The sequence below is a fragment of the Sander lucioperca genome, chromosome 1, assembly GCF_008315115.2.
Source record: "Sander lucioperca isolate FBNREF2018 chromosome 1, SLUC_FBN_1.2, whole genome shotgun sequence".
NCBI lineage: Eukaryota > Metazoa > Chordata > Actinopteri > Perciformes > Percidae > Sander > Sander lucioperca.
In genome coordinates, this window is record NC_050173.1 from 52,278,847 (window position 1) to 52,290,058 (window position 11,212).

The 11,212-nt window shown below is 38.9% G+C and overlaps 1 protein-coding gene across 2 annotated transcripts in view; it reads right to left on the reverse strand.

Moving 5' to 3' along the window:
* si:ch211-159i8.4 (matrix-remodeling-associated protein 5) overlaps positions 1-8,381 on the reverse strand; it is a 34,929-nt gene extending 26,548 nt beyond the window's left edge. For both annotated transcript variants that reach the window (XM_036005830.1, XM_031280198.2), the window contains exon 1: positions 7,821-8,381. The gene's annotated coding sequence lies outside the window, so the exon portion shown is untranslated. The remainder of the gene's footprint in view (positions 1-7,820) is intronic.
* Between the last annotated feature and the right edge of the window lie 2,831 nt (positions 8,382-11,212).

Sequence of the window (11,212 nt, forward strand, 5' to 3'; positions counted from 1 at the left end):
AGGTTTACACATCCAGCAGATACAGAGCTAAATTCATTTGCATGTTTTTTTGGTCTCCAACATCTCTTGAGGGAAATATCTGACCAGCTGCTAAATGCTCCACTAAGTTCACTAACTAGCTAACTTTATACAGTGTCGGTTCTAGACCATTTCAAATAGTGGTCAGTCTGTGTCCCCACCCCCCCCCCCCGAACCGCCATTGACTTTGTACCAAAATAGTAAAGTGGCAGGCCGTAAAATCAAAATGATGAGCTAAATGAGGCCAAAAATCGTCATAGAGATGAGGGACTTGGGTGATATTTATGTGTGCGTTTATCACTGAGTGACCCCTTTCACTTATAAGTAGTCATGTGATCCATTGTTAATATTTCCTCTGTTCCTATTAGTATTTTGCAAGTTAACATCTTTAGATATTACCTATATTAAACAAGTTCCACATTCACAAGCACGGGGCCTTATTGTATACACATCTATGCACCCATATATTCAGCTGATACTTCATCTTTTGACACCAGATGAGTTCTTCAAACGGCAATAACTAACTCCCAGATTTATTTTTTTTATTAGATTAGACATGATGAAAGAGAAAATTTACATAAGGACTAGCAAAATGCAGAACATCAATAACTACTTTACACATGCCCAAGCTGGTACACCTGCAAATGTAAGTTGAGGAAAGAAAGAAAGAAAGAAAGAAAGAAAGAAAGAAAGAAAGAAAGAAAGAAAGAAAGAAATGTGATAGCATTAGCAAGACAGAGAGAAAGTGAGAGCTGTGATAAAACACTGAGTAAGTTGACAACTGTAGCAGCTCTCCTAACACAAAACTTTTCGCCCTCCAGGTTGATAAAACACGTCAGAGAGGTTTAAACACTCGATTAAATCCTGCCCGTCTTCACTACACCTTTACTTGGGGGGGACTCAGCAGAGTGTAAATCTTCTTTTATCCAACATAATCTTGTCCAAAGGAATATATGTTTAGTTGAAGACACACAAAATAGACACATCATCCATCAGCACTGAGGACTAATTACGCAAAGTCACACTCTGGTAGTGCAAACTCATACTGTAGAATCCAACACAACACAAGAGTGGAAAATAACCACTTAACATTGGCAGTTGTGGTTTTCTACAGTGCCAGGTGGTTTGGCACTCACTATGTTAATTTAAATGTTAACATGCTCCTTTCATGACATTACATACCAATTACACACACACACACACACACACACACACACACACACACACACCCAGGTGGTTTGGCACTCACTATGTTGATTTAAATGTTAACCTGCTCCTTTCATGACATTACACACACAAACACAGTTACCAAACTCAGAGGGGAGAGAGGAATGGGTGGAGGGAGAGAAAGACAAGCATTCACAGGTAGAACCAAACAACACACACATACATATTTTGAAGTCATTAGAGGCTAGTTTGGGGTTTCTGGCTTCCTCTTCTTTCTCTGTGTTCTCTCCTCGCAGAGGGGCTAATTCACCTAACAGCTGTGTGTGTGTGTGTGTGTGTGTGTGTGTGTGTGTGTGTGTGTGTGTGTGTGTGTGTGTGTGTGTGCATGCGTTTGACATCTGTGGCAGAAAGACAGAAGGAAAGTGCCAGTTTGACCTGGATCACGATGTGCTATTGATATTCATTATCACACACACACACACACACACACACACACACACACACACACACACACACACACACACACACACACGCACGTTGGCTTTGCAATATGAAGATGTGATGATTTCAGAGTGAATGGGAATTCTATTTAGCCTACTGTTTTTTCACGTTGTTTGACTTACAACAAGACTAAGTCTACAGCCACGCTAGTAGCTTTGCGAGGCTTGCTAACATGCAAATAGCGATTGTAATGTTCACCATGTTAACCATCTTAGTTTAGCATGTTAGCAACATTTGTCAGGTTGTAGTGTTGGACAAATTACAATTTTGACCTGATGATGGCACTAGATGAAAAGTCACCAAAATAATGACAATTCATCCTAAGTCGGACATAAAGTCTTGCTTCTTGATTACCACAACACAACTTTTGAAGGACGCTGGAAAGCAGACCCGGAGCAGAGGTCGCTGAAGACGGCCTGGCTCAGGAGCGCGAATTGAAACACCGGCAGGGTGAGTCAGTTTAACACAGCACAACCCCTCTTAGGTAGGAAAGTATAAACTCATCCAGGCCACTTTAGGTCTCACTCTCACGTTAAATGCATCACGCATGGAAAAGGAAACAGGGGTATTGATGTTACTTGTGTTCAACAAGCCTACGATAGCTTAGCATTGTAACAATTGGCAAATCTTTATGGAGACAGTTGAGATATTTCAGTCTGTTCCAAAGTAGAGGACCAACCGAGGGACACTATCATTCCTAAAATTTGACAATGTTAATATAAGGTCCATCTACTAGTTTTTCTTGAGCTTTTCATTTGAAAAAAAGCTTACCTCCATTAACTGATTTGGCCAGTTGGGGGCAGTGGAAACATGCTGTAAACACAACATTGTCTCATTATAACTTTCCAGTTTAATATTTACTCTCTTTTTAGCTCTGTTTTTGGTCTCCATCAACTCCGGAGAAACATATCTGGGTTTTTTTAATCCGCTAATCGCTATCTAAACGTTAGCTAGTAGTCAACTTTGTCAGACTGACATTTGGTGCTGGGCACTATATAGTACTACTGTCTACCGGTAAACCAAAACAGTGAGCTGAAAAACTTAAAAGCTCAGTAGAGCTGAGGGGAACTGTAGTCAAATGATAATTCTCCATTGGTTCGTCACTATGGGCAAAACCTTTTTCATTTGAACCATTGTTAATCTTAAATATATATGAGTGCAGCTTTCAGTTGATTTTGTTTTGTCAAACTGCTATGTACAATGTCAAAAACAAACTTTCACGCTCAAATTATGAGCACTCACTGCGTGTATGTGCATTAACAACCAATATGATTAATATTTATTGATCCACAGTGGGAAATCCTCTCTCCTCTTGCTTCCTCCACAGGGGGATCATAGGTCAGGATCAACTACAGAACAGAAGCTCATTGTTGTGGTCAATGATACTCCAGCAGCAGGAGGGATGCTTTGTGTCACAAGAGCATGAACGTTTGGCCTCAGGTCTATAATTACTTTGCCACCTTGTTTCCAAGATCATAAAAACTCAAGCTTAACATTGTTAAAAAGCCATGTATCTGACATTGGGATATACCAATGGCGCACAATGAATGTCCCAAATTGTCTGTGTAAATGTGGTCATCAGTTCTATAACTTAAACGACATGTTGAAAGGATATTGGATGCATTTTATAAGGTGTTACACACAGCTGTTCAGCGACCCTCACTTATAGTATGTCTCAGGTAAGACTGTTGCTGCAACAGCTCTTACCTTGACTTTACAGAGCAATAAAGGTGTCCATTCAGTCAGCCTCCTGTATCAAGGGTTATCCTGATCACAGGTAAACGCTGTCAGCCAGTTGGTTCTCTGCTCCTGCTCTCCACTAATGGCTTTACCAGCTCTCCAGTGTTAGCACTTTGGAGACACAGGAAAGGAAATGAGAGGAAAAGGTAAAAAAACGGTGGGACAGAGAGAGGAAAGGAAGGGAAGAGAGGTATGACAGAGGAGAAGACAGCAGAATATAAAGGGAAAACAGATGAGGAGATGATAAAAGGGTTTTCCTGTACAATTCACTTACTCCTCCCAGACTCTTCTAGACAGAGATAAAGTACTTCCAGAAAAAGAGCCAAAGCACTACATTGTCTGACCTCCTTCTTATCAAAATCATATGCTCACTGGTACATGGCGCCTATACTCCTTAAGTCCTGCCGCAATTCATCCTTCACTCCTTTGTTTCTTTCCATATGGGCTTTCTTTCCATCTTACTATCATCCAATTCTTCTGTGTTGTACTTTTAAACATGTGCAGTGACTGAACTATGCAAGGCCGTACTATACCTATACGTTTTTTTAAGCCAAGGACCCCTTAACTGAAAGATATATACTACATATGTTGTATAAAATGAAGTTGCATATTAAACTGGGCCTACAATAACATGTAGGGCAACCTAAAGCCTTTATACATACCTTTTTTGCATAGAATACTAAGCTATTAAAATAATAATTGTTGGCATGATTTTAATGTTACACATACATGTGGCATAGTGAATCTTTACGATTAACTGTATCTGTGGGTGGCTATCTTAGAGACTACCTTACCTTTAGACCAGTAAGCCTATCATCAGTGAGTTTATATTTGCTAATAATATGTTAGAATTATGTTAAAACGTTTTAATTAACTTTTTTTAATTTTTTTTTTTATTTTATTTGACAATAATTTGGAGGCCCCCCTGCAGTAACTTTGAGGAACCCCCTAGGGGTCCTGGACCCCCTGTTGAAGATCTCTGCCATAAATGAATATACTGAACTTGTAGTACAGAACATAGAAACCGTCCCAGTAGATCATTGGATCTTTATCTACAATTTTAGCATATAATATGTTGAATGATAGCAGGATTATGTGAAGCAAAAACAAAAAGAAGACAGTAAGTGACATAAGTAACTGGCAATATTTGGCTGATAAGCTGATATTTTCCACTTATGCCCGGTGGTATCTAACCATTCAGTTAGCTTTGGTTTCACTGGCCAAGGTTTTTGTTCTACCCCAGTACAATGGAGCTAAATAGACTTTGGTGCTTAGCGTCTTTACATTACGAGAAACTAAATTTGATCAACTGAAGAGATAGTGTTGCCCTTGCTAAAAGCTTTAATTGAAACAGCTGGCAGTAATTTTCTAGCAAATAGTTTTCATTAGAATGAATTAAGTTCGGAAGTTCGGTGTTCAACATGGGAAGGCCTGGGATGCTCAACTGGCTTTGTATTTAATTGGCCTCATTGTTGAAGCTGTTTCCAGTGCAGTGCTTGTGCTGACAATGTCTACAATGATGGTGGTGAATAGGATAATGGTATGCTAAGTTATAGTAGCCAAACTACAACAATGAGAAATAGGTTCCCTTTAATAACCAGTTTAATTTCTACTTTTATATGTACATTTGCATCATCATGACATCATCTGGTAACTTCGCCTAGGTTTGTAAGCAACCAGAAGCTGCTTTAGATATAGACTAGCTAACGTTACTAGTAGCTATTATGTTATAGTATTGTTGTGGAAGTCCTGTAAGCTGTTACCTTCCATTATTATCATTCAGAAAAGTGTGTGCTGAACTGCTAGCATATAGAGTGTGGCCTACTATAACTATACTACAGCAATAGTTCAGAACATAAGAAGCTAGCACATGGTTAGCCAACACTTGTATTTTTGCTAATGTCTACATTAATGGTGGTGAATGTTAGCTAACCTTATTTAGCAAAATATATGACAATAGGACCCAGGTTAATAAAATTCCAGATTTCCCAATTCTTTCTAGCTTCCTACTACTAGTTAACGGAAGTTCAGGAGATATTTTAAGCATCATTTGCATTTTCGTCAATGTGATTTAAGTGTAGCATGCAGCTAGTGCACTTTAGGCACTTACCTTTTTATTCGCTAACACTGCACCTCACACTGTTGGAGGACCTTGTTTTAAGTGTCTCAAATTAAAAAAAAAGTAAGATTTTGAGCAAATGCTCTAGTCTATGCCATGTCTGCTGTTCAATAGGCCTTTTCTTGGCAGACATTTTGACTTGTCATGGCAGGAAAAAAGCACAAGTGTAACACTTGATAACTCTTCTATTGTGTCCCAGTCCCAGCCATCGTTAATGGTGTTAATTACACCTGTGTTTTGCACCTGCTATGCTATATTAATCAATGGAGGAAAAGGTAGAAGTTTTTGTTTATGACAAATATGAAGCTATGATCTAATAGACAGACTTTACCACAATATAAAGAGCTTTGGGTAGGTTTTTTGACTGCTTGAACCTAGCTGTTTTGAATTGCTTATGCTAGCACATAAGTAGGCTACAGGAACTAAGAGTCAACTATAGTATACAGTTCCTATCACGAGCAAGACATACTATATCTCACAGCCTAAAACACATTAGTGTAACCGGAATAATAATTGCAGTAAATAAGAACATTACCATGTTAAGCCAATGTGGCGCTTGCACACAGCACCACCAGTCAATTATCTACCAACCACTCTTGGCAATTTTTGGTGTCTATACTTAATCAATAAAACCAGATCAAAAATCAATAAAACCTGATCAAAAGCCCAACCAGTCTCTTTAATACATGCTGCATTCCTTTAAGAATGTCTGAGTGAGGCCAATACAGCTTTATGTCCAAAGCATTACGCTGACTGCCAGCCAAGTCACAGCTGCTCTATTCAAGATAACACATGTCAAGAGAAGACTACAATATGATTCCCATATGTTTGCATGCAAGTCTGTAATATAATGTGCTGCCCATATATACTCATTCAGAAATCTCTTTCAACATAAGAGTGCTATCGAATATCAATCTTGTTGAACAGCTATGTTTTATGATTGACAGACATTTTTGGAACATTTATGTTTATAATATTCAGAGGAGTTACATGACTCACTTTATTCCACGTCTAGTTTATGGTATAGTGACGTTACATTTTCATATTCTTTAGAGACTTCTGAGGGTAAATAAGAGTCCAATTTGGTTTTAGAAGTCTATTTTATTTATGGACGTTATAAAAACTGTAAGGGTAAAAATATGGAACAAATGTCCTTTTTTTGTTTTCACTTACACCGACTATATGGGATGAGAAACAAAAACTTTGACCTGGATGTAAATTAATCACCTAACCTTTTTAATGGGCAGATTCCTTTGAGAATTCCTTTCCAAGTATTGGCTGTAAATCTCTCAAAGTTTTAGCATGGCTTGCTGCAGTGGCACAGACAGAAGCTCAGGTGGCTTTTAAGTAAATCTAAAATGCTTTGTACTGTCTAGGCAAAGTCGGGCAAGCTCTCTTTTGCCTGTAGCTTATTATAACTGAAAGTTTGGCCCCTTAAAACAAAGCTGCATGTAGCTAGTAAATACTTAAGAGTATTTATACAGAGCGTCTGTTTGTCTGAAGTGCTCAATGGTACCAATATGACTGAAATGCACATCGCCAAGAGACCTGGTTAAAGTAAACAAACTTTCCCAGCAATACGCTGTGCTTGACAGAGATTTATGTGTTGCACAGTATATAACATAAATATTTGCATTTTCATATGCTCTATGAACATAATATCAGAATTTTGTGCAGCCTTTTTGCGGTGGGCAAAATAGGTTTCATTTAGATCAGAAAAGTACAAGAGCTTTTGAAAACAGCTCTATTTTCACAGTTTTCCCAATAGGACAAAGACAGCACTAAATAAACAGCACTGGACTGTTCTCCTAATTCTACTGAACACAAGTCAATCAACAGATGAGTTACTGGGACACCAACCACACAGTCAGTCTGAAATCACATTTCAAAGCAGGATGGCATTCCTCGATGTTGCAAAGACATCTATGGCTCTAAAACTGTCACTATTGCAACCTTTTGACACTCATTAGACGACCTCACATAATTTAACTGACACTTTTATAATGATGACAATTAGTCATCACCAGCCATACATCAACATCTGTCAATTAACTCTCGATAATGACCTAATCTATGCAAACATTCGAGATGTTGCAACATGTGAGGAGAGTTTTTTTTTTTTTGTTTTTTTTTTTTAAATGAGCATTTCGGTATTAAAACCACAGATCTGCACAGAAAACATAAACCTTAATTCAAACAACAGCCTCTGTTAAAGTTACTTTTACATCTGGGAGCATTTAACACATTCTCATTATAGAGACCACAAGAGACTCACCTGGAAATGGCTCCAGAATGGGAAAGAATAAACAGTTGTAAGTACAAAATAGAGCCCAAAACAAGTCCTTTAGTTTTCACTGCAGGCTGGAAAGTCACAGTTTTAGAAGAAAAACAGGAGTAAAAAAGTATTAAGTTGATGCTTTAGTCCTGTGGATGTTTGCTGACTTGTAAAGCCACTGAGGTCTCGAGGTCTGTGAAAGAGAGCAGGAGAAGGGATGGAGCACTTTGTATGTGTGTGTGTGTGTGTGTGTGTGTGTGTGTGTGTGTGTGTGTGTGTGTTTTGACCCTCTGTTGGTCCGTAAAGCATCTGGATTTCAGATTAACTTCTTTCCCTCGTTCTGGTCCCGTTCTGTAAGTGTGCGGTCAGGAATGCTGCTTCTCCATCCCCTTTTTACACCTACGCTCCTTCCTTTACCCCCTCCATTCATCTCCTCTCCCTCTCTGAGACTTTTGACTTCCATTTCACACAGGCGATCCTGGTGGAAACATTATCACTTTCCTTTCCTTTTCACTGTTTTCTTACTTTCTCACTCCTCTGTGTTTGTGTCTTTCCTTTCCTCTCTCTCTCTCTCTCTCTCTCACTCTCTCTATCTCTGCTTCCTTTGTCTTTCCCCTCTCTGCCTGTTTTTCTCTTCACACGCTTTTCACCTTTCCAGCACCCTCCACCTCCCTCTTCCTCTCCTGAGATAGATTTCAGCGTTTGAATACAGATTAGCCAATTATAATAATCTGCCTATACTATAGATATGGAGCCAGGTGCCGGGAGCTACATACACTGACACGTACTTTGCAAAAAGTTGGCAGACAGTCAGTATCATTCATGTGAGCTGCCCTGATTAACATCTACAGTGAATCCAACAGGATGGGAAGATTTTCACAGTCCATTTGTCTTTTAAGCCCTGATACTATACATAATACCTCCAGCGTTGAAACACCATAGCACCATACTTTGTCTGTGTTGACATAGCAGTTTACAGGGTTGAAAACTGTTTTTTTGTCATGTAGAAATGTAAAGTCTGGGCTTTTCATAACATGACTGGTGGCACGGAACGGCTAAATACGAGTCTTAGACATTTTGCATGTCGACTGTGTAATAGGTTTGATCTTGTTGCTCACATTTGGGAACACTTAAAGTCACAGACCTGCTCATTTGTTGCCGGAGTCAAACTCTAAACAAATCTATATGAATAGGTCTTTTGGAACAGAGCTCTTTTGTTAATGCGCCAACTTTTATTTAGTTTACTTCAGTCAGAGGAAAAAAAAAGAGATGAAGCCATTCATGTGTCGTACACAAGCCAAGGCTTGTCAAACATTTATCAAAAGCCTGTTGGTATACCTTTTTTTGTTTGGTTTGTTTTTTTCTCTTCTTTTTGTTCCCATGTCATCGCCATATTGGACGACAAATTTAATGTAATTGTTTGGGGGGAAATGACCTAAACCTGAGAAGATAAAAATAATGAATATGTAATGCTTCAGTAGAGAGGAGCAAACCTCCACCAGAAGTACATTTGAGTATTTCAATTACATTAGTTACATTCCACCAGTTTATCACTATCTAACTGCATTTGTCTCACACTGGTTTGTCTCAGCCCCGTCTCACGGCAGTTCGTGAAATGGTCACGTTATTGAATCTATTGATTCGTGTACAGGACACGTTCATGTCTTTATTTTCGTGTGGTGAGAACGAATTTTAAAGTAATGTATTTCAATGGGAAGCATATTTCGTGATCACAGAACGATTACGGTAGCGAGTGGTATTGAGAAGCTGAAAATCCGCGCAGGGAGGTTTGTTGAGGTGGTGGATGGGTCAAACAACACAGGACTTTCACCCCGGAGACCGGGGATCGCGTCCGGCATGTTGCAGTTCCTTTCCGCGTTATTCTCTTCCTAACCACAACCGTCCCGTTGTTGTCGGCGTCTCCTGCATGTGACTGTTCCTTTCCCCGTTCTTCTTTTCCTAACCACAACCGTCCCATTGTTGTATTTCAATTTTAGTCTAAACAGTGGACTATACCAAAATACAGGTTTTAGTTTTTTTTTTTTTTTTTTTTTTAATGTGCTTTTCTATAAAAAGACACAAAAAATGTAAGAAAATATTTGAACATTGTGCAGGACAAGTTAGAAGCTAAAATGAAGATACCGCCCCTATTAAATATAGTCATACTTTAAAAGGTTTTAAGGCTAAGCAGTAATATAAAATTGATAGGAATGCAGAATTTACATAGAATTTGAAATGCATTACAAGGAAATCCTGCTAATTCAAGTTATTTTTGGTCTTTTTAAAAGGTCCAGTCTGTAACGTGTTTAGTTCTTCATTATCAAAATCGGTGTTGCCCGTTCACAAACTTGTCCTTTTTCATAAATATTTACCACCACCAATTCCAAGTATTCCTATTGGCTTGAAATTTTACATTTGCATTCGCATGAACTGGGGTAGACGCTCCACATTCATGCGCCATCTTGAAATACATTATCCGGTAAGGGACATACAGGACATACTGTTCCGCCTTTCGCGTTTTCGCTGTCACATGATAAACTCACAGGTGCTGCTAATGCTGCTAATGGGTATCGTAGCTTCCCGGCCCCGGCGAGTTTGAAGAAGGAAACATGGAGGACCACACATACTCAAAATCCAAATTTCAGGAACAGGAGTCTTCTTCTTCGCCCAAGCGTGAAGGCTACCGTAGCTGTAATACGTACTTTGAACTGCGTGGTGCGAGAGAGTTGATTGCGATATGTGATCTCAACGCTAGATGGGAGAAATTCCTACACATTGGACCTTTAAATAACAAAAACGTCGATGTTGATTGTAGTGATGGAAGTAGGTTGTTTCAAAGAGATGATCCTCTGTACTGTAATGAATATTGATTAAGGCAAGTCCAACAATATAAAAGATAAAAGCCCTTAGAGTGTCTAGTGGAATATGAGTGAATTTAAGAATCATTTTGTGGACAATTCGGGAAAAGCGCTAGGCATGTCATGAGTTAGGTGTACATATTTATACACGAACAAGTCTGGTATATGCTCACATTACAAATTGGTAGTAGTTTGTATTTTCTGAAGAGTAAAGAGTTAATGATTCTTTGTCACCATTACAACAGCAGCTGAAGAGCTTTGTTAAAAAATTCCACCATTGCAATAAAATGACACCCACAAATTCAGAAGTATTTTTTTCGAGCTGATTCATCTATCATGATTGCCTGGTTCCAGATCTTGCTGCCCATGTCTGCAATGTTTAACATTCAAATAGGTGTGGCCATTAACTGCCGTTTCCCTGGTTGGAAAAACAACAGAGCCAAACAGAGCTTTATAGATTTAGTTTAGTTGATTAAGAAGGAGAACATCATCTTCCTGTACCAGAGCCTGAAAGATAGTGACCAAGAAATGTGC